Raw genomic sequence first — 24,786 nt, forward strand, 5'->3', positions numbered from 1 at the left:
AACCCGGCGGCCGGTGCGGAGCTGGGGCCGCCCGCTGTGAGGGAGCGGGGGGGGGGGCCCGGGGCAAGATGCCCGCCCTGAAGGGACGGAGCCTTCGGGGCGGGCGACCGTGAGGGCGCTCCCGTCCGAGGGAGTAACGACGGCCCCGCCGTCCCGTCGCGGACGGCGATTTACCTGGGTGCCCACCTCCCTCCCTCTTTCCCTCCTTGTTTTTTTTCTTCCTTCCTTCCCGGAGCCGGTGGTTTCGGCGGAGAGGGAGTGGAGCCCGCCTGGCCCCTCCCCGGAGAAACTTTCCGCCGCCACCCGCGCCAGGTAGGGGCTGGTCCCGCTGGGGCGGGAGCCGTGAGGGGACGGCGGCAGCTGGGACGGGTCCCGCACCCCGCACCGGGTTTCGGGGGTGTCGCGCCGCCGCTCGGCCTCGTCGGCGGGCGGGGCAGGCTGTCAGGACGGTGTCACCCCCGGCCGAGCAGCTGCCGTCTGCCGCATGGGCCGCCGCGGGCTGAGGGCAGTATATAGGTCAGTGGAAGTAATGCCCGCCTAATCCCCTTTATCTTTTTTGGCTCGGCTTTTCCGCTGCTGGTTTGTAGGGCGACCCTTGGGCAGCGTTGGTCGCAAACTTCTTCTGGGGGAGAGAGGACCCAGGCTTCTCGCAGGGCTGTGTGAACGGGCGAGTGCCGAGGTGAGAGCATGGGATACGCGCTTTTATTTTCCGGAAGGCTTTTCCTCCCAAGTGCGACGCCTGACGGAGTGCCAGGTATTCCTGCGTAGGGCTGTCACCCGCGTGACCCTCTGCATGTGTGCTCACTTTGGGTTCGGACTTCTGTTTTAACAGGTTAGTTAACACTGATTATTTCTTTCTCCTCGCGTCACTCGCCGAATCACCGAAGGCTGTTTTGGCGTTTGCTGTGGATGCCAGAGGAAAGTAGAGGTCTCGGCAACTTCGGGGCCCGGGTAACGGGAGAAGGCAGTGTTCCCTGACAAAGTGATTGCTGTGTTGCTCTCTCTGACCTTTAAGGAACTATTAGCAAGGTCATGTGAACCTTTCTGTTGCACAAGGGTGTAGGTAGCAGCTGGGCATGGCTGAATTGCTCCATGTGGACAAATACATAGGTGCTGGCAGATGCCCACTGTCTGCTAAGTTGTCGTACGTAAGGCGAGCCTTGCCAGTATAGGAGTTTGCCAGGTTGGGGCATGTGGTTTCTTGTAACTGAGAAAGGCTAAGGCATACTTGATGGTATTTGGAGATTTTTATTTCAGTCTGATTTTTCTCTTCCGTTGGCTGTTTGATTGGTTTTGTGATTAGCATTAACATATCTCATACAATGACGATAAGAAGAAAAAATGCATAAAAATGACTGTATAATTTTGTATGCCACCCTATTACTTGTGACTGAACTAAATGTGATTTCAGAATCTGCCAGTGCCCTCTCTGCCTAGGTATTTTCTGTTGATCTATATGAAACTGATACTGTGCAAGAGTTTATAGTTGCCTTTTCCTTTAGTACAACAGTGCTTTTATTCTCCCATATAGCAGTAAGAAGGATCTAGGGCCTCATCCTAGTGGGGAAGCATGAGGTTTTAATTTTGTTTTCATTTTCGGAGAGAAGAGGTAGTGATAATAAATTGTCCATTCAAAGAGCTCTCTCATAGACCAAAAAGGTAATAAGTAGTGTTAGGTTGTGCAGTATAGACCCATGTCTCTGCCCATGTGCTTTATTTATATTGTAATTTCTAGAAGTAAACATTTTGGAAGAAGTGTTGATTGGAAAGATTTGTTATACCTGAATGAATGATGTCAAATTACAGTTTTCACGTTATCTGTGGTGCTTTACTTCTGCTGGGGTATATATGTACAAGAGTCTACCTGATCTGAAACTAATCTAAGAATTAGAACCTAATACTGTAATTCGTTTCTTCCTCTCTTGCTCTGCTTTAATGAACATGGAAGGCAAAGGGAGAAGGACAAGAAAAAAGACAGAAAAATTTACAATCTGTAAGGTGAAGTGTAAATAATTGTAGAGGGCAGGATTGTACCAGTGAGATACTGATGTGAGGATGGCACTGTTGAAACTCATGGAACATCCAGATACCTTTTCCTCTTACCTGTCTCAATCAAAACAAATGTTTTCAATTGACTTTTGCTAACAGTTGTTTTAGTCTGTTAATTGACCCATGGTGATTGACAATATGTACTTTGAAAAGGAAGTGAATCCTATTAGAACAATGAAAAATGTGTGGGCAAAGCGTGGAAGAAACTTAGCTTTATGTACATAGTTCCCTTTTTTCTTTTTTAACCTTTACTGTGTGTAAACTGTATGGTGGTGCTGGTAAAAACTGGATTGTCCTCTGTGAGGGTTTTGGCTTTGAGTTGTTTTTCTTGTTTTATTTTTGTAGTTTTATTCCCCTAAATAGGATACAAACCTTCATAGAATATGAAGCCAAGACAATCAAAACTGGAGAAACTGCTGCTAATGTGGTTTTGCTTGATCCTGGCATGAAACTGAGTTTTAGAAATTTATAGCTATGTTTTCTCTTCAAAAAGATCATAATGATGCATTGATACCTGTCAAGCTTAAGTCTTGAGATTTACAGACTCTCAGTACTATCTGAAGCATCAGTTTCTCTGTTAAATTGTACATTGTAGGATTAAGATTACTTTGATATGCATCGTTTTAAGACTTCTTTTTAACAAAGAATTTATTCATAAGTGCTGCTGTTGCTCCTTGCATATCTTTATTTATTATATATGGATGCTGCTTTTTGATGTCTGCAGAGGGTTTCATTGCATAGATCTCCAAATTTTAATTAGTTTGATGGGAATCTTGTTTAGTTCTATAATGTTTGAGTAGCATACTTGACTCCAAAGATGCAGTTCTCCACATCCTGATCTGATGTTACTGATGTGAGCAGTAGTTTCCCTCAGACATGAGAAAGATGTGTTCTCACTCTCTCTGTCCCATAGCATGTTTAGTGTAGTTGGTATGTTCATGGTGTTTATGTGCTGCTGAGCACAAGACTTTTTTGACCTCTCGTTCCAGTCATCATTTTTGTTAACAAATTTATATTTTAGTTTACAGACAAACACTCAGGCTGTTCTACTCAGACATGCTGGCTTGGCATTGTTACCTTACTTACGGTCACTTCTCAGCCTAATGGGATAGGTCAGTTTTATGTTAAATAGCTGCCACCCCAACAAAATAGTCATGTGCTGTATCTGCATCAGAATAAGCACCAGGAAAGAGGACATCAAGGAAGGCTCTTAGCAGAATAGTGCTTTTGTGTGCGTTTCAGGTAATGCAATGCACAACAGCAGATGCCTGTATTTTTGGTATGTTGTGGTTGCACTTTTAATGCTCTGATAATATTGAGTAGAGACAAGAAACCTTGGGGTGCTTCCAGAAGAGACTACAAAGGTCTACACTAGTCAAAAGTTGGGGTATAAATGACCTAGAAATTCTGATTTTTTTTTTCAGTTGTTTTTGCAATACATTATAGTGGCCTAATAAAGACTTGTAAGTAGATGCAGGTATGGCTGCTCTGTAAGGATGTCTGCATTTTTAAAAACTCATGCAAACAGCTTTCTGGAATTTCATTAGAAAGCCTGAGCTTTCTGTAGAGTAAAACTGGTGAAAAAACAGTTCCTTTTCCTGATCTGATTAATTTATTTAGAAAATAGAGCTAGGATTTCATTTCGTCATGGGTAGTAGGTCAGCTAGACCTGGACCAAGCTGCTGAGGCTGCATCTCAGGTCCTGGGTCCAGTTCTAGGCCCCTCACAAGGACGTTGAGATTCTCGAGCGTGTCCAGAGAAGGACAGTGAAGCTTGTGAGGAGTTTAGAGAGTGAGTCCTGGGAGGGGTGGCTGAGGGATCAGGCAGTGTGTAACCTGGAGAAAAGAAGGCTCAGGGGAGACCTCATCACTCTTACAACTGCCTGAAAGGAGCTTGTAACCAGGCGGGTGTTATCTCTTCTCCCAGGCAACCAGTAACAGAAGAAATGGCTTCAAGCTGTGCCAGAGGAGGTTCAGGCTGGACATCAGGAAGAATTTCTTCTCTTTAGAGGTGGTTAAGCATTGGCAGGGGCTGCACAGGGAAGGGATGGAGCCACCATCCCTGTGAGTGTTCAGGAACTGAGAGCATGTGGCATTTGATGCTATGGTTTAGTTGCCACGGTGGTGTTCAGTCACAGGTTGGACTTGCTGATCTTGAAGGTCTTTTCCAGCCTTAATAATTCTGTGATTCTGTTGAATGAAAAAAAACAGTTTTGAATGCCCTTGTGAATGTGTACAATAAGTGCTTCTGGCTTAATATCGCTCCATTGTAATAGATGTGTACACACACCAGTACATTTTAAAGAGTCAGCTTTAACTGTGGAGTTGCTGTGAAGGTAAGGAAGCACTCACCAGCTGAAGTTAGTGTTTTGAACATTGAGAAGCTTTGGGAATGCATCTTCCCTTACTTTCTGTTGTAGGCATTGATCATGAGACTTCCTATTAGTACAGGTGGGTATCTCTCAGTCAAGGACTCAGTGATGGTATGTTAAGAATGCTTTGTGTGTTAAACCATGTGGCCAAAAAATTCTGGTCTAAGGTGATCCTGAAGGGCATATCCAGGTGAGGCAATTCCATGTGGAATTGAAACAGAGCAGGTAAGATAAGAGCTGGTGAGAGTAATGAGAGGCTTAAGGCATGTGAAGACCTAATCTGTGTTACCTATGGTATCAAGTGGGATTACTTTTAATTTGCAAAGGAAAGTTTGGAAACATGACACAAGCATAGCTGTCTGCATGCAGGAGGCCCAGCATGTAGCTGGGATTTTGACTCGCGTAGCACCTTTTTCTAGCAATTGGAAAATTGCCCTGAAATTTTTTCTGTTTCAAACTGTGGTGCCTTCCCATGGTGGTGAGTTACTGGGAAATCAATGACTTCTTTATCTTTTTCTTTTCTTTACAAAGAAAAAGGTCAAATTTTGATGCAGTACTGAATTGCCTATGTGTACAGTAATGTTTGACTGTGACAGTTAATTCTGATCTAAACATAATGAGCATGGTGTTACCTACTTTTTGTGTGAGAACATATATAACATAGCTAGATTAGTGCTAAAAGTACAAGGCAAATTCTTATCATGTAGTTTTTGCCATTTAACTTTAGAAGCACAGTCAAATATTTTCTCCCCTTGTACCTCTACTGTAGTCTTCAAGCATATGACAGACATGGTTTTGTTTATTTAAACATTTGCATGCTTTTGAAGAACTTGTCTTTTTTTTTAATTTTAAGACAGGAAAGCTATGTGGTAATAAAAATGAGCTAGATTCTTTGTGTTAATAACTTATTACTGAAAGACAATTGTGCCCATTGTCCTTCTGATTCTAGCTCATTTTTGCAAGTTGCCTGTATTGTACATTGGTGAAGGGCAGGATTTCTTTCTGTGAAAATTTTTATATAAGAAGACTATTCTAGCAGTAGTGGAGTTTGCCTGCAGAACTGATCAAATGATGACCTCGAACAAGCTCACAGTTGGAAGGATTTCCTAGTGCATGTGAAAAAAATAAAACTTTTAAAGTATTGACAGTCTTTATATTCCAGTAAATCTTTGGATTATAACTTGAATTTAGCTGTTGGCTAACAGTTGAAGAGGTAACTTAATGAAGAATCAATCCCCATTTGCATTCACAAAATCTTTTGTTAAACCTCAGATACCCCTGAGCAGGAGGGAAGAGAATATTACATTTTTGAGTTAGTTTTATTAACAATTAACAGTTAATATTATTGTAATAGCTAAATTATTTTCAGATGTTTATGTTTTTTACACACTAGTCAGAGAGCTGTAGTTAAAAAGTTGTTACTCTGCAGCCAAGTCCAAAAAATAGCATGGGCTGTTACTGAATTGTGTTAACTCATTTTGCTGTGGCAGGCTCCTGCCCTAGTGCAGCAAACCTGAGAGGGAGACATAACTTGGGTTTCTGCTTCATCACTGTACTGGCATTACATTGATGAGTGTTTTTGTAAGCATACCTTAAGTATGTCTAGCTTAAACATACAAGGGAGTAGGGAGGTGTGCCTTTCATAATTACAAGTTGAAGGTGGAACATCAGTAAGTTGCTACACTAGGCCCAAGGCTCTTAGTAAACACAACTGTGCTGCTTCCTCTTTGCACGTTTGTGGTGTTTTTACACTTCACTTGCGGCATAAATATGTTTTAGTTCAGTGTTATGAATTCTGTATTCCTGTAAGAAAAGTTACGGAAGTCAAAAGTTTATCTCCCCTTTTGAGGAACTCGCTGATTTCCAGTGCTGGACTTTGCAAGAAGTGCATACCCCGAACCACAGCGTGATGTGGATTTGTTTTGGAAGCGAGGGCTCTGTTCCTCTCTGTGAGTGGAATTAGAATTGTGCTGGTTTCTCTGCCATGTGTGCCTTACCAAGGTAAAAGTGAAAACAGGTGCTAAGCAGCCAAAAATTTTACAGCAAACCATAAAGATCTTCAGAAAAGTGTATGTTTCTCCATTTTTTTCTTTTTTTTTTTTTTGGTTCTGATGTTGTTCTCAAATCACCCAAAGTCCTTGGAGTAACTTTAGTATGGATTGGGATTTTTTTTTTTCTTTTTTTCTTTTAATTGGCAATTTTGCCATTCAGTACACGGAAGCAGAGAACACATAAGAACACATAGTCAGCAATAGGTGTAACAGGATAATTTCCTTTCTGAATTGCTGACTTGCATTAAGATTAATTATGCTTGCCTGCTTGGAGTGGTTTCACGTAAACAATTAGAAAGTTCTTTATCAGCTTCTTGAAACATATTCATAGGATGAGAAGCCTGTGAAGTGAGAGTACATTTTGAATGGAGGAAAAGCATGGAGGGCAGAAACTGATTTGCCTTTGCAATGATTCTGTTCTTAATAATTTAGTCCCAGTAGTGTGAACAACACTAAAAGGTATTTCCCTAAACTTGCTGCCAGATAAGACTGAGGTTTTTATGGCTGTCAGTGGTTGCATCTGCTTTCAGCATATTTTGTTGGCATGATTTTTACAGATGTGATGTTTGCCAGCAGCAGCTCAGTGCTTATGCGTTCCTGACTTGATAGTGTTGATAAAAGCAGAACACAAAAGTAGAATTGAGATTATTTTTAAAAATTTCCTTCAGCTAGATAGTTTGTTTTGTTTGGATGCCATTGGAATCCTTGGACTCGGAGAACTTTTTTTTCTTCTTGCAAGAACCTTTACTGTTGGAAAAAATAAAATTAAATGTTCAGAGAGCAACAACTAAGGCAGTTTAGAAGACTCTGCATTTATAATCCATGCTTATTTACAAATTATATCTTCTGCTAGTAGTTTTTTTAGCAACTTACATTCAATAGCTGAAATGCTACTGTTTGGTTTTAAAGTAGCAGCAAGTGACGAGGATAAAATTTCATTGTATTGGCAGCAAAGCACATTCTCTTACTAGTGTACATTTGTTTTGCAAACATTTAAAGTAACAACAGTTCAGATTTAAAAGAGGCATCAAATCAACAGCAGCATTTCAGGAGCATTTGGCATTGGGCTCAGTGTCAGGAGACAATGTGGTCTAAGCAGTTATAATTCAAGGTACATTTAAATATTCTGAGATAAAAATATGATTTATTGAGAAGCAGGAATATTGGAATTTGTGGCTTATGCTAATGCAGAAATTGAAACTATTCTTCCACAGGGGGAAAATATCAAAAGTTGTGAGAGGCTGGCTTGGCTAATAGTGAGCTCTTCCACATCAAACACAAAGAGGGAAAGGAATACCCAGCTGGATTGCCAAGGACAAGTGTAAAAATAAAACACACACATATATAATTAAGATGCAGTATTCAGAATGGCCCAACTCAAAGAATGATAAATCATTATAGAAATATAAAGTTAGTAAAAACAAAGAGGAGTTTTACTCCTGTTTGACAAATGGAGCTGTGGACAGATAATACATAGCAGGCTGAGGTATTTTTTTGTTTGTTTCTTCACCTCAGGTCTAATAAAAGATACTGAGACTTGGAGGTGAACATGATGTCCAAGGCAAGTGCTAAAACCCTAAGCTGGTGTGAGGAAAGAGTGAGTTTTAGAGCAGTTAGGTAAGTTTAAGTTTCAAGTGTTTACAAAAACACTGTTGAAAGGGTAAGGGCTGGCTGATGTAATCCTTGAGCTGCTGCAGTTACTTAACTCATGGAGGGTACGTGTAATACTGTGCCACTGAGAAGAGGGGTTGTAGTGTCTGTCTGTACGGGTGTCAGGGGCAAGGGGCAAGTGGAAATGAGCAACTGTAGACTCAGTTGTTTATTTGTTCTAGTGTATTAGGAATTAAACCCTCCCAAAGCAGTAGAAGATGACAAAACCCCCAAAAACAGTAGTCCATATGATTCTGTTTTTAATATTAACACCGCTAGGCTGATAGAATTTATCTTTCCAAAATGCTAACAGAAGAGGAGTAGTAGATCTCTGGTAGCTTGACTCTGTGATAGAAACTGTCAACATTTCATTCTTATTAAAGAATGTCTGGGGAAATTGACTGTGGGCAAGTTCTAAACTGCTTGAAAAACATTGTTTTCCCTAGGAATGGAGTCATGAAGTAGTGTTCTTGTTAGGGGTGAGAGGTTTGTTTTAGATACATACATAAAGGATTTTTATATTTTAGTAGACAACAAAAATAACAGAAGTCAATGTTGCTATGGAATTGTAAAATTAGAGAATGTCATATGAAGATACTGTCCAAAAATGATTGAATTCTGCTCTTAGAAGGTTTTGGGTTATTTTAAATAGAGCTGGTTCTTAGGTTGGGATTGAAGTTTGCATTGCAAAACCCTATAGCACAGTTCCTTATTTCAAACACAGCAAGGCTTGTTTAAAGTAATTCCTGGTTGATGGGAGCAATTGGAGAAGGCCAGAAGGACCAAATGCTTCTCCCTGAGGAATGCTTCAGTTAACCTTAAGGACCTTTCCAGTTCTTATTGTGGGATCCTGTGTCTGCATCACATATGTGTAAATAGAATTATGTTCTACAAGTTACATGAAGTAATCTTTCCAGCCAATATTGATGTAGTGTTATGTTTTGAAGATGGAATTCATTATAATTAATTTAAAAGGAAAAAAAGAAGGTAATATGAACCCACTGTAGGGAGTCTGGAGAAGAGCAGTAAGAATACCTGGATATCTGGAGGAATGACTGAATGAACTGGGAGCTATTATTTTAGCTTCAAAGAAGTGAAGAAGATAGTGGAAAACTGAGAAAGTGAGGGTTTGTCTAAGTGTATGAGATAAATATGTTTTTCAAAGTGATCTGGTTTTTTCCTTACTTGGTAAGACATTGTTGCATTAGAATATATTACCAGGAAAAGTTGTGTATGATTTTAAGAACGAGTAAGGAAAGCAGTTGTGAGTTGTGACAGGAACATGATGTTATCATGGCACAGGGGGAAGGACTAGATGACTTTGAGGTGATTTTTTTTATCCTTTGAGGGCGAAAAGGAGATGGGTACTGTGGTACAGCACAATGTGTAAAATCCAGGGAGAGCATAGTACTGAGAATTCATTTTCTTGGTACCACTACTCTTACATTACAACTCACAAGGAGGATCCAGAATATATAAAAACATTATGCCTCTTTCTCTGGGTTTTTTTTTCCCCTCTTTTCACCTGGAGGAGATGAGGGACACTTGTGACTTCACAGTGCTGTGGCTGTTGAAAACTAGCTAGAACTCCCTGTTAGAGGTAGCAATCTCTAAAAAATGACTGTGAGCATGGCCATACCCAAACTGGCTCTGCAGGAGAAAATCCTAGAAGAGGGAGTGCAAGGAAATGTGATGTGAAGATGGCTGGATTAGCTTTGGAAACAATTTTGTCATATTTGTGTGGTGTTGCATCCAAGCCACTGGGGTTTTACTGCTTCCAGACCTGTGCAAGTCTGCTCTCTGCCACACAGACTTAATCAGCTTGTACTAGTGAAAATTTGGAAAACTCTTTCATATAATCTGCTGTATGTTGTAAACAACCCTCTATTGTGCTGCCCTTGTAGCCTGTGTTTACTTGAATAAACTAATTCTTCTTTAATTATTTGTCCAGTTACAGCCCAAAACAGAAAGAGGCTCTTCATATTTCTTGTCCAAATGGTAGGGATAACAGCAGTGACATTAAACAAAGGTTTTAATTTCAGCCGCATGTTATTGGACAAAACTGTGAATAGCAGAAGGAAAGCAAAGATTTGAGGAAGTCCTGCAGTGTCAACTGATCTTTAAATCAAAAGAAAATAGGCACATTTTTATGTAAAATTAGCAGTTTAGAAGATTTCTGGTTTGTTATTCACAGAGGGAGATTTCCCAGGAGGTATCACCTCTATGATGTGTTTGTTATCTTAATTAATGCACATATGAAACCGGAATGTACTTACCTCGTAATGTTTTAAAGTCCATCTGCTTTTTTGAATGGCATCTGTTGGTACTGGGAGTTTGTATTGATTCATATATCTGTGTACTATGGTTTCTAGGATTATTTTCTTGGGCTCTCACATGAAGGGGAAAGATAAGGAAAGCAATTTGAATTTCCCAAACCACAAAGCTATGCATCTTTCATAATATCCAGCTTGGGTAGTGGTGTAGGTTAAGATGCATGGGATGCGATACAGTCTCTAAGGACAACTTTCCTCTCAAATAACATGCAGTATAACCCTGAGCTCAAAATTAATTGTGTTTAAAAAAAAAAAAAAAAAGAGGAGAGAGAATGTATAAATCCTTGAAAAGGGCTTTGCCATTCTGAGAATGTCCTGGTGACCTGCCTGTTAAAACAAAGTTTTACAGTCTGCTCTGCTGTGAACTGAAGAAACATTGAAAACTGCTGTCTGTTATGATTTGATGATCTCAAGATATGAAGTAGAGCATCCCAATTCATGAAGGGTATTACTAAGAATTGATTATGTTCTAAAGCTTTTTAATATGCATGCCGCACCACACCCATTTTAGGACAGAATTTCAGGCTATCCAAGCAATGTGCACTGAAATATAATATTTTTTCTTATATTCCTATAATTATGAATCATATGACTTGTATGAATACTGTGATCCATAAAATACATAAAATTCATATCAATCATATGAGACAGAAAATATTAGATAAAATATAACATTTTTGTATCTGATTCAAAGTTTTTAAGCAGTTCTTCTACCATTTCATTATTTCCTTACCTGTCTCAGTTTTCAGAAATGAGAAAGCAGAAGTTTTTTTTTCTCTTCTCTCTCCCTCTGTTTTACCTCCTTACCTTCTAGGATACACAATGCAAGCATGTATTTGTTTTTACCTGGTCCCTGGTGTTGCCCGCTTTTAAGAAGCGGTGTATTTGATGCAAAAGCAAAATATTTGCTCTTCCAAGAATGTTACATAAGGCAAGACTGTGCTTGGCAGTAATGGTTTGTCAGTGCCTACAAAGAGATCCCAGTGTCAGTGCTCTCTGGAGATAAGGATGTATTATTTCCTATCTGGCAATACTGAACTGATGATACTGTGTGATTGATATGACTCTCCTGGGCCACAACTACAGGAAGCTCTCTGTTCAATTATCACCATGCTGCTTTTATTTAATTACAGCTTTTAAAAATAATATTAAAAAGGATGATTCAAAATTGGAACTTTCTAAATTATTCAAATTTTTGTTTTTTCATAGTCTTCTTTTGCACTCTAATCTAAGGGGTGTCTTTGTAGGTTTGGTTTTATGTGGGTTTTTGGTTTTCCCAAATTATTTGGGAAGCTAAAAGCACTTAGGTTCTGGACATTTTCCATAGCTTGGTGGTAAGGTTTCAGATTCAGATTTTTTTACATATGTTTGATCAGGGAATTGTTCTATGTTCTGAATGCCTTCTCTCTAAAACTTGAACATTAACTGCATATCATAGAGAAATTTTTTGTAGCCTACAAAAGAACAGACCTTTGTGATTTTCTTTACTGCCTCTATCGTAGTAACAAAGATTCATTTAGTGAGTTCTTGCAGGACTTTGAAGCTGAAACACTGAATAAATTTGGATAATATGGCACCACTATAATATTTTATTAAGCATATATTTGAAAACATGCACTAGCCATATCAGAAATGGGATTGTCCCTCATGTGACTGTTCTTCATTTGCTCTGGTTTCAGTCTCTTGTACTAATTTTCAATTTCAGGCTTGTGGTTCTAGATAAAAGATGATATTTAGATGGAAGCATGCTGGAATCTTTAAAACAAATGTGCTGAGAGGTTTTTTCCCTCCCCCAATGCCCTCTTCATTATGATCACTTGAAGCTCCTCCACAGGTGCTTATGGCATACTCCTTTCCCACATCTACTGGAAAGAATGATTTATAGATAGGCTGTGGGTTACCTTTAGGACTTTAGTTTGGACTCTGGGTAGGGGCAATTTCTCTTTTAAGTATATTTTTTCTGTTCCTCTTTTCTGTTCCCTCTGATGGATTATTTCATGTGTAGTAAAAGGAAATCAAAATACCAGGCTGATAAACTTGCAAACCTCAAACATGAGGTTGCAAAATTTAGACGACACCTATTTTGTTATGTGTATGACAATAGTTTTTAAGCTGTGCTGCAAATTAAAGAATAAAATCCCAGGGAGAAAATAATTGTTTAAGCTAAAAGCCAGTCTGGTCAAGAACATAATTATAGGCTCCACTTGAAAAATTACCCTGATAAATGGTACAGAAAAACAAAAATAGAGAGAATGTATTTAACAAATTAAACTTGGAACCTTATTTTTATGACCAGATGCAATGGATATATAAAGCAGACAGGAGGAAAGTTAGTATTAATTACAAATTATGGAGAAATCTCCTTTCTTTAGGGCCCTCACTTGCAATTTTTTTGAGTAACAAGAAAATATATTAAAAATAGCATGGTTTAGTGAGGTAGAATTTTATGAACGGTATTTTACTACAGGAAACATTTTAGAGATGATCTGGAAGACAGAGGGATTGTCCTGTTACCATTTCACTTGGAAACTGGCTAATTTTTAGGACAAATGTCTTTGTTGTAATTGAGGGGGAAAATGATGCTAAAAGTCTCTTATGAAATTTCTGGTTACATCTGTGGAGGAACTTGACATAATCATCCCTGAAATTCAGGAGCATGAAATGTGAAGGAATCTCTGGGGTCATCTAGTCTAGCATATACTGAAACTATGTTATATTTGCAATATAAAAACAGTGTCTTCCCATACGCCCTTAGTTTTTGGCTGTTTTGTTCATGCTCTCCTGATGGGAAAGCTGTTTAGGAACCTCTTTTAAACTATGAGTTCTTGGTCAAAAATTATGTTTATTAATTTTTTTTGGTCTTGATTTATATACCTTTTAAACTTTTGCAGTCTTTCTTTCAGCAAATTGAAAGCTTTCAGAGTTTTGCCTGTTTGGTTATAAGCCACAGAAAAATGACAGTCTCCTTATTTTGAGTTAATTTGTGTAGTCTGGAGGAATTTCTGTCAGACAGGTTAGCAGGATGTCTGTAAAATCAATTTGGAATGCTAAGCACTGTGTAAATGAACAGACACCCTTTTCATACTTGCATTTTTCTGTATGTGTGCAGCCTTGTTACATGTCAAATATAAATTTAATATGAATTACTTCAGTGTTGACAGAAAGGTGTGGGTTTCTCTTTCTCCCTTGCATGTGTTTAGCTTGTTTAACAAGATGCTGTTATGATGCATTTCTTGTCTGAAAAGTGAGTTTTGTAATCAGTTTTTTGGCAGTGTAGCCAGCTTTAGAATTCAGTGTAATACCACTTTTTTCTACTTCTGTGTTTTATTTTTTTTCCCCAGCGGTTACTTTTTAGCCAGAACAGTTTCTTAATTGCTTCAGACTTATTCAGTGTGTTATGCACGATTGTTTTTGAGTTGCAGCAGTGAGCAGAAGGCAGCAAGGAAGGCAAATATGGATTGTTTCTGCTGTGGTGTGGGCTCTTAGTGGCTGATGCCCTCGGTCTTTTCAAGGGCTTCTCACTAAGGTATTGCTGAAAGGCCTGGGAACTCTGACCTTGTTTGTGTGGATGTGTCTCTTGCTGTGACATAAGCTCTCTTACTGCTACTCCTGCGTATTGGAGAGTTTATTATCTTGTTCTCTTTAAGATGGAGCTTTTTTTCCTTTCCAGTTTTTAAGCTGCCAGATTTCTGTTAGTAGAGAATGATAATTTTTACTTTTCTACTTTCTCTGCCTTTCCTTTTCTCTAGTGGGACGCTGAATGCTGCTGAAAGGTGAAGAAACTAAGTCTAGATTCTTGACCAAATGGAAGAGCTGCCAGAGCCAATTTTTCCTTGCTGACCTGTTGACATTGGTTTAATTGCAGGTAAGATACGTGTGTGTCTGTGTGTGTGTAATACGTAGTTCAGAGAAGTCTGTTTGCTGAGCCATGAACTTTGCAGTGCTGGGTGTCACAATCAGTTTTTGTGGTATGGACAATGAAAAGTGAGTTTGAGACTTCAGTCTTATTTCAGATGCCTGATGGAGTCTCCAGTAGCACTCAGCTACCTTTAGACATGATGGGCTCTGGAGCATCCTGCCAGTGTTTTGTGTTTCATTTCTGTTTGTGTTTACACTTGTACAGTGTAACTGTTGTGCACTATTCCTGTGGCAATCACAGAAATTGCTTACATGTGAAAAGAATACACAGCAGTTATCAAAGGTGCTTTAGCTGTCTTTTAGTGCCCTGTAACCTCTGGAGAACAATAAATATATTGTTATAAATTATATATCTACGTACCCTGTATGTCAAAAGTAGGTTACAAGTGGCATTTGATGAGAATCCAGCAGCCTGTACACCAGGATTTTCTTGAGTTGCCAAGACTCCTCTTTTTTTTGTTTGTTTGTTTCAGAATATCTCCACATTATTTGGCTTATGGGATAGGAAGTAATTTAAATGCTTGTCATCTGAAGAATGTATGTTTTCTTTTTTACTCCTGTTTCTAACAGGTACAATGTAGGATACAAAAAGAGTTGATAGAGGAAACGCTAGTATTCTCTATATGAGCTTAAAAATTGAACAGAAACTTTAGAAAACCTTTTACAACAAAAGCTGAATAAGGGGCAGAGGTCCTGGGCTTTGGCTTGTCATTGGATCATCTTACTTTATCTTACTCTGCAGTGGAACTAGTTAGCTGACAGATGAAAACTCAGATAAGTCTTTCCCCACCCTGATCTACAAGCATGAGTATAATTTGGTTCTTGATGCAGCATTATACATGTGCTTTGTTTTGTTTTATTAGATGAGCTGTTTTACAACGTGAAAAGGGCTGAACACTTATGAGTCACCTCCCCAAGAGATGCTTATTCTCAGTTTGGAAAAAGGGCTGATGAAAGAGCATGAAAGGAGGTGTGGTTTTCATAGCCTGAATGTTTCATAGAAGAGTTGGCATCATTTGGGGAGGAGATGTGGGTGTTAATTGCAATATTGTTATAAGGAAGCTGTGTACAGAAGAGAAGCCCAAGCTAGCTAGGGAGGGAGCCTGATATGTGGGTGTGAAATGAGACTGGGATTAGTACAGACAAGCTTAAAATCACAGGAAACCTGACAGTATGTTTGATTTCCCAAGATGTGTTTGTTGTATCAGGTGGAGTATTTATATCAATCAAACAACATTAGAAAGAGAAAGAAATATGAAATGATACTTTATAATACCACTAGTTCCTGGTTTTTATATAACCAGATTTTCTTTCAAATTGTTTAGAAAAAGTACAAATAGCTGGTGGATTATAATTAATATTAGTTTTCTGGTAAACTCTTGTGCCTTCTTTGTTATTTTTGAACCACCAAACACTTGCTTTATGAAAATGAGCACCATCTCTCAGCAGCCTTTCATACAGCATGTGTCTGGTCTTATCCTTCCCTGCGGTGCTTCCACCTCTTTTTTGTTGCAGTTTGTTGCAATTCTTGATAGTGATGGGAGGCTGTTTAGTCAAGGGGGAAGCAAGGATCTTGTTTTTCTCATCCTAACCTGTGCTGCTCTGTAAAGGTTAGGGAGGTGTCTGGTTTCTCTGTAATAGCTTGTAAAAGGTTCCAAAGTATCATATCAAAGTATTTTTAGGAAACTGAGGGGTTGTAGACAGTCTGATGCTTGCCAAATGTTCAGTATGTTACTGTTTCCACTCTCTGAATGAATTGGCAACTCTGACAATGTTACAAACCTGTTTTATTAAACCCAGATCATGAGAATATTTCAGAGTATCAAGCCTTGTGTAAAAGCTCACATAGCAGGGTGTTTGGAAGGACTACATATTCCCAAGACTAATGACACCTTTCCCAAAATTTAGAGTGTAAGCTTTTACATGTACTGACCTACAGCTAATCCATGATTCTGTGGCTATATGGAACTAGCTTTGGTTGCCCAAGTGACTATTTGTCACAATTGCTGTAGGTAAGAGTTCTTGAGATGGTTTGTAACATTAGAATATCCTACACAATAAAGACAGGTGTATTTCCTTCTCCAGAGAGAAAACTAAAGAACAATTCTTCATTTAAACTAGAGTCTGGTCTTATTCTATAACTTTATTTCTAGCAGTGTAAAGCTTTCAGTTGGCTGTTTCTTCTTTCCCTGACTTAAAATCTAGTTATGTTCATGGAAAAGCAGTACAGTCACCGATGGCAGGAAGTAACATGAACCAACACAATAATATGGAGTCTTTCTATAGTTCTCATGTCTTCCTGTTCTCTGTTTGTGTAACTCCTTAGTTTTACTAGTATGTTTGGATTTCTGTTGGTTTAGCTAACAGCAGTAATGAAAGGAATCCCTAATTCCTTAGCACAAGAGCTTTAGTATCTAGTCTAAGATTGTTAAGTATCTGTGATTACCAAATCTAGTCTCAACTGGTATTAAATCCTTAGAGTTTTTTATTGGAAAATATTAATGCATCTGGAACAAACGTGTTCCCATATATTTTTGTTTTCAATAAAAATTTTCAAAGTAAGACTTTAATGGATTCAAGTTGGAATGTCAGAATGACAAAAGATGCAAAGTCAAAAAATTCCATTAGTTTATATGCAGTACCTTAGGATCATGCTTCCTTTCAGCTGTATTCTTCCTGTGTTGTGGTCTGGGGTTGTTTGATTTTGTGTTAGTGGCTTTTGTTGCTTTTTTTTCCTCCTGATGTCAGTTTGTAGAGTTTTGAGTTTGTTCTCATTATAAAAATTGTGGAAACTCAGACTTGTGAGGAGGAAAATGTCTTCTTCATTCAGCAGGGAGTTTGATCTTAGGAGCAAGCCAATAAAATCTTGGTTACTGACAGTTATCTGAAATTAATATTTTAGAGAAAGATCCCATTTTACTGAGGTAGGTAATTTTTAAACTGCCTTGAATTTCACAAAATGTTAATAGAAAATAGCTATTACATAATTTTACTCTTTCATAGGATTCCTTGGTCCAGTTGCAGGCTACTTTTCATGGCCTTCTTGAGGAATCAGTGACGTTCTATAAATAATTTAAGTGGTTCTGATTTCTAATCTTTCCTCACTATACACTAGCATACAAATTTGCTCTCCCTGTGATGCCGAGGGAGAGGTCTGTAAAGAACACATCTACCTGACAATTCACAGAATATAAAGATATATACATGGCTTTCATAATGCATAAGGTGTTTTTTTTCTTTCTCAGCTCAAGATAAACAAGGAAAGAACTTGTGTATGTATGACACAATGTGAACTATTCATTGTAAAGGTCCAGGGTATGTCATAAAGAATGTTTTGTCCAACCATCTTGATTTACTTGTCATTGCTTGTGTCTTGAGTTCAATTAGGTGTGTATTTTGCCCTGAAGAACTAAGCACAGTGCAGGGAAGTTAGAAATGTGTAATGGTAGATAGAGGCCACTGGCATGAGGAAATGGGAAAGTATGACTGGTTTTCTGATCATAGGGACAAGTGTTTTTCTTAACTTTGGTCTCATGGAAATAACATGGTATGTAGGTATTGTTCCAAAACTGGCTACACCTTAGCACTAAATCTGGGTAAATTGTCCTTGGTAGTGGCTCTATAAAACCTAAGGGAATATGTAAGCATTCTGAATAAAGGAGATTTGGTTAATGTGATGTTAGAAATTCAGAGATTTTATCGTAGACATAAGGGAACCGCAAAAAGCAAACCAGGAAAAAAAGTGATAATGTTTTTCATAGTAAAACTGATTATTATCAACATAGCGTTAATGGCCATCATTGTGGTGACAGCTATCTTAGAAGGAGAAAGATTAATACAAAAAAAAATGTACAACAAAATCTTGAAAGATCAAATTCTCATGTGTTTACATGTTTTCCTGTGCATCATTGTTCTTTAGATCCCAATATTTTCTAAGAAAAAGAGGATTTTCAGGTAAAGCTAGTAGGGATTAGTTAAATAATTTTAAAGTATGCATTATTATTTCAAAATATAAACTTGGAATAAACAAAAGAGAAGAAGAGTTAGATTAGGCCTGCAAGAACAGATTGAGTTGGAAGACTAAGTGTTCATTAGATTTTGATTTGGTTTTGCAGTGCTAGAATCTGTTTGGTTGAACAGAAACATATCTTACAAACCTCTCTTTAGCTCTTGTTAGACAAGCTGCTTGTTCATGAGCCAAGCAATGGAGATGTTCAATGCATTTGTTGTGTATGGAGCAGTGGGGATCACTGAGGATTTTGAAGTTGAGCTGTCCTCGGAGTAGGAATTGATGGGACAGAAGGGGGCAGGACAACATGTGCATAGTCCAAGTGTATGGCAGTGTCCCTGGCCGTGTGCAGTCTATGGTATTACTTAGTAGTCTTTCCATTCCATAAATTCAGTGGGTTTTGTCTTTTGCTTTCAAAATTGTTTAAAAAATCATCACTGATTTTGGTAACTCATATGGCCTGTAACAATGAGTTCCATAATTTGTCACAAATTATCACTTGCTCAGGAACAGAGATGGGAAGAAGAGCTATGCAGTGGGAGGAGAATACAAGATCCAAGTTCTGGAAGTCTAAATCATGTATTACATATTAATTTGAATTTTTTTAAGGACTCTGCCTATCGTATGCTTCAGAGCTATGAAAGTGTATTGTCATTTAACTTTCTGGAGTCACAGGAATTTTTTAAAACTCTGGTTTGCTTCAAATAGAATTGGATTAATGAAAAACTTTTCTGTCACCTACTGCAAGTGTAGTGTTGGACTTTTTGAAGCAGTGTTTGTGGCCTTTGTTTCATATTAAATTCAATGTTGTGAAATGCACATGGAGTACTTCTGTTGAAAGTCTTTTAAAACAAGGATTTGTACACTGTAAGTATAACATTATTGAAAAAGAAATTTGGAAAAACCTTTTTGCTATCCAGATTAGATAAAGGAAATTTTCTGGCAGTGCTTGAGATTTAAAGTAAAGAAATTGTGTGGGAGTAAAGTAATTGATTCCATTGCAGTATGCATGCTTAAGTTTGAAAAATGCGAGCTAAGCAGAATAATTGTTTTATCCTACTTTGTGGCTCTGTTAACTAAAATAAACTGTAGCTTATCTTAACCAACAAAAGATTGAAGTGATTTTTAAAATATAGTGCATTCCTGAAGGACATTGCTTCTTGAAACTAGCATGTAGTTGGCAGTATGATTTATTGTAGTATTCTTTTAATGTCCATTCAATTTGAAAGTTTCCCATTTCTTCCAGTGAAGTGCTACAGTGCATTTTATACACAGGCTGTTCTGTTGTAGGCTGTTTCATGTATTCCAAAGGTGTGCAGCTGACTGCTAGTCTCATTTGAAGATTTTTTTGTTTTGCAGCTTGCACAGAAACTGCTTTATGGAACATAGGGGATTTTTGCCTCTCTCCTAGTAGGAACATAATATTCAAGAGGAAGGGAAAGTCTCACTGTATTCTAGGTGTGTCACAGAGTCAGTGTGTGTGACCATATGTGAATGTCTTTGATTGAATCTTTTACTATGGGGAAATCTTTGGTAACTACCCTACCAAAGGGTACTTTGGTAACTACCCTACCTCCTCCCTCCAGAAGGAGGCTAATCTGAAATTATATTGAAACTTTGACCAAAAATGTTCTTCTAGATAAAATTCCTGTAACTTGTTGACTTGATTGGCTCTACGCTGGGGTTTAGTTCACCAACATCAGTATTTTGTTTCAGTGAAGAGCTGTTGGTGTTAGTCACTTTAATCACTATATCAATTAAAATCTGAGTGCTTTCTGAAGAAGTTTGTGATCCTTCAGATGTAAAAAGGGATACTAGAAACTAACTTGGCCTAAGTACCACTTAATATTGATTTTGTTCAACAGCATTTTTTTCACATTATAGCTGTTGCTCACACTTAATGGCTACCCTCTTATACTGAAAAGACATGTAACAACATAATTTCAAAAAACCTTACCCCTCAATCCTATCTCAGGATGTTGATATTTAATCTGTTTTGCTGATTGCTTTTACCTCGTAATGAGCTTTGCTTGAGTTGAGAGTTTCTCTGTGTTGAAATTACATTGCTGATCTGTCAAATGTTTTGGACTCTCAAGTGACCTATGCAAAATATACCTTCTACACACCAGCAGCAGAGTATTACTGTTGTAGGAAGTGCTGGAGAGAGGGACCTTCATTTCAGCCTCATGAATATAATTGTTCAGGTACACCCTTGAGCAACCAGTTGGAACTGAAAAGGAGAATCTTTTAAAGAGGCTTTGGTAGTAAAGTTTTTACACGTGAATTCAGTAACTCTAACATTTAAGTTGCAGTAGAGTCATTAAATATCTAATTACTTACCTTATAATTTAAAAAACAGACTCCTAAAACACTGACTATAATCTCATTCTAGGGGTGATTCAGTGAGTTAGTAGGCTACAATGTGATACTGGGCAAAAAGTGTGTGGACTAATAGTTCACAGCTTTGGAAATGTCATACTATATTCAGTGAATGCAGGAGAATATTAAAAAGCTGGAGCCTCATCAATTTCTGAAGGATTATGAATTATGATAACAGATGAGGAGTACTTGATAACCAAGGAAATCTCTCAGTTCCAAGTCCTAATAAAGGTCACGACACAGGGAAAATCTTTCAAAAACCAAAGTAGTTGAAGTAGAAGTAGTATTTCTCTTCTGAAAACACCTTAGAAACTTCAGCATAAATTTTTGCTATTTATGAATTGGAAGACAGAAACTTCATTTTGCTGGGATTAAGGAAGTAATGCTAGGCATCATTCCAGGAGCAAGTCAGAAAATTATTGTGCCTCAGAGGAACAACTTACTTTTCTGTTCCTCCACTTATTTTAAGGCTTCAACATTATCAGTCTGTTTTCCTTTTCAAATCTGTGTCAGCTGTAGACCAAAGTTCATTTTAAGATGGAGCTAGTCTATTTACTGGTGCCACAGTAGATGTGTTTTGGAATTGGTTCCCTCCATGCCAAGGACCTTTGAGGGTGGGATAGAATAGATAAAGAGTTGCTTTCTCCAAGATTATTTTTCTTTTTGGCCAGGTAGGGAGAGGCACAGTCCTACTTTTAGCTGCAGAGATACTAAAAGATGCAAGAAGAGATGCAAGATGATCTGCTGGCCTCCAAGGGTCACATTTAGCTTGGAATTGGCTCAATGCAGAGTTGAAGGTTTAATTTTGGAGAAATGAAACAGGAAAGCAATCTTTGAGAAACTAGAACACTTTCAATTCCAGAGGAAAGGATGTGAAAAGTTTACTCTAGAAAAATCATGATTTTTATTGATTTATTTACAAAAAGAGATTAATCTCTGGGAATGTGTTCCTTAGTGGTCATATTCAGTGTAGCAAATGAATTTTTGTCCAGTTCTGCAAGTGTTTAATATAATGTTTCCTTACATCTCCTTTATCAGTTTGTGTCCCTTACCAGTGGCTACTAGGGCACAGAATTTTGCTCTTGCATTAGTCAGTTCAGAATTAGATGAGACCTGGAGTCTGGTGGTTCTTGTGACATGTTGAACATGTTTGCTGCTACTAAGTTTGAATTATTCTAACATTATTGCAGAAGAACTAACACAGCATTAATTACTGTCTCTAAGCCTTCAGAATCTGGCTTGCTGACTCTAAATATGCAGTTACGGTAATAAAAATCAGGAAATAATTCTAGGAGTGGCAGAGCTGATGGGGTCTCTGTCCAGGGTGGGAGCTGCACAGCCTCCCCAGCCTCTGTTCCCAGTATGCAGTGGGCTCACTCCCTTCTGTTTTGCTCTTCATGGAGCTGCTGCTGAACTGACTTGTTTGTGAACTAAGCAGGAGCTACAGCCTGAATGTGCCAGGGGTGTCGGGCATAAGACAGGACCTCTTTCTTGTGTGAGCCATGAACTGTTCTGCTGTTTCACCACAGCTGTTGAAGCAATGCTTTTAGTAAAAACCTATCAGGGTTCCTCTAAACCATTTTGTCTTAGAAGGACACAGCTGAAAACTAAGATGAATTGCTAATCTCTGAGTATTAATATTCATAGCCTAGAAATCTTTGTTGCCTCTTAAAGTTTAAGACCATGCAACTGCATTCTGTTTTCCTTTCAATGGTGTAAATCTACCTTAATTTCACTGAAAGTCAGCCTAGCATGCAGCTGGAAAGAAAAATTCAGGCTGTTTAATGAGATGCAGTTAAAGAAATCCAGTGAGTCAAACTAAGATGAATGAACATGTATGAAGCAACTACAGTCAAAGTGAGTAATATGCTTTATTTTGAGAAATACGAACAAGTAGGAGGGTAGGAATAAAGTGCTTGCACAGAGTAAGCCAAGTACCTAGAGCTGGGTATCCAACGATAGTTAATTTGGGATCTGAAGTTACTGTCCCATTGCATTGCTTTCCTAAAAGAAATGAGGTAAAACTGGTCTAGCACTTCTGAAAGGCAAGGCAGCAGCTGAGTCAGTATCATGAATGACCCTTCTCAGAACTTGTGGCTTTTTCTGAAACACTTCCTGAGTGTGGAGCAGGGAAGAAAACAAAAAATCTCAACCAAACAATAAAAAACCACCTTAAACAAAAAGCAAAACCAAACCAAAACCAACAAATCTGGAGCAGAATTGCCTATTCTCTTTTATGGATGCTTTGTTTTTTTTCTATTATTATGGAAATTTTTTTTGTGTTTGCATGATTATCTTACAAATATGTACTCCAGAAAAACATCTGAACTGATATAGGGCAGTGTATCTTATATCTGTGTCTTCTAAAATGCAAAGTAAGTGTAGTTGTTGTAAGTGCAGCTTTTGAAGTATGTGGTGTTCTTTTTGTATTGCCTGGCATGTTACTAATAATAAGAGAATGTTCTGTGTCAGCATGTTACATTTACCATGTCACTATTAGCTTCCACAGATGTTCTTAAGTGTTCTGAAACAATATGGGCTTTGAATCTAATTGACACAAGCCTAGTCTGGATACTTCTGGAGGATATAGATCCCATTCCCCTTCTCCTGACAAGTTAGAGAATTTGTGTTGGGTGATATTTTTTTTATATCTTACCTTTTAAACCTGTATGGTATATCATCTTAGTTGAGTCTCTTAATAAAATTTGCTGTAGTAGCATACAAAAGCAGTAAGCATCTCATGATGCTTATGATGCTCAGAATAATTGTCTTCAAATTATCTATAGGGGAGTGGTTGGAACAACTGATCCCTGCAAGTGGGATTCCCACTTAGGTTTGTCAGGTAAATGCACGTCTCTTATGGTTAAATATTTTAGTTGCCACAAGTTGACTCTGCATCTTTTCCAGACCCTGACTCCTGCACAGTTATTAGCACGAGGGTGTTCACTGAAAAGGAATCTGTCCCTGGGGCTGTGCTATGTTTGTCTGTGGAATATAGGTAATTATTTTCTTGCTCATACACTTACATGTATATTCAAAGCACTCTTTAAGCTTCTTGTACTCCTAAGTGTCACTACTTTTAATCTATCACCATTCTATTTCCATTCACTTATCACCATTTATCTTCATGATGCATAGCATGGATAGATGACAAAAAGATTGAAAGTGTATCTTGGGTTTATAGAAAGAAGAAATTAGTTTTTCATTTTGATAATAATACCACTGATTTACTATGCTTATACTAGTATCTCTGTATATTTCAATTTTTATTTTCGTTTCTTGCTTATTTGGTGAGAATCACTCAGAGCTCATTCTGTCTGTATCTGGTATTCAAGGACTTATGCACTTTTCATTAAACTGCATACATGATTTTGACTTGTGGATGATAGAAAATGAAAGGTGAAATGAAATGGCTACAGAGGTTTTTAGAGCTGAATAATTCCCCAACCAAGTTATGCAGTTACTTCAAGTGAAAAATTAACAACCTAATGTGCTTGGCATTTTAATAATGTATAGTAAGCTGGTCCCATATCTGGGGGTTTTGTTAGTTTATTTGCTTTTTATTCTGTGGGGGATTTGTTGGATTTCTTATTTAATGTTTTGGCACACAAATAATGAAGGACATTTATGGTGTAAGGTTTATTTGAAGCATATGTAATTGTTCATTTTTTTTTAGTAGAAAGATGTCTGCATCTCAAATTGCAGTTTTTTATGTTCAAGTTGTAGATATGCAGGACTTGATATTCTTTTTGGGTATGGCACTTAGAGAGTTTGAACATGGATTTTGAAATACCTGTTCAATAAATCTTCCTCCATATTAAGTATGCAGCAGCTCAACTCCTAACAGCAAGATGCATTGGCTTGGGTGTGTATTGCTCTGTGTGTGCAGGGTGGTGGTGGGGGCTTTAACACTGCTATACAGTACAGAAGAGGCTGATTAGTGTTTTAATCACTGTAAGTCATATAAGTCTATATTCTGGTTTCCATTTTTGTTTTTCTTTACTTTTTCCTATCACTTTTTGCCTG

At 38.1% G+C, this 24,786-nt stretch overlaps 1 protein-coding gene across 6 annotated transcripts in view; it reads left to right on the top strand.

The window, feature by feature from the left end:
* Nucleotides 1–26: 26 nt before the first annotated feature.
* The window catches only part of FAM160A1 (family with sequence similarity 160 member A1), an 80,343-nt gene continuing 55,583 nt past the window's right edge, over nt 27–24,786 (top strand). For 2 of the 6 annotated variants that reach the window (XM_015624736.3, XM_015624742.3), the window contains exons 1-2: nt 27–312; nt 14,204–14,319. The gene's annotated coding sequence lies outside the window, so the exon portion shown is untranslated. Of the gene's footprint in view, nt 313–402; nt 517–587; nt 680–713; nt 833–14,203; nt 14,320–23,667; nt 23,759–24,786 lie in introns of those variants that run through there. The other 4 variants (XM_015624737.3, XM_015624738.3, XM_015624740.3 and 1 more) reach the window with 4 other exon arrangements.

This window comes from Parus major, chromosome 4, assembly GCF_001522545.3.
Source record: "Parus major isolate Abel chromosome 4, Parus_major1.1, whole genome shotgun sequence".
Taxonomy (NCBI): domain Eukaryota; kingdom Metazoa; phylum Chordata; class Aves; order Passeriformes; family Paridae; genus Parus; species Parus major.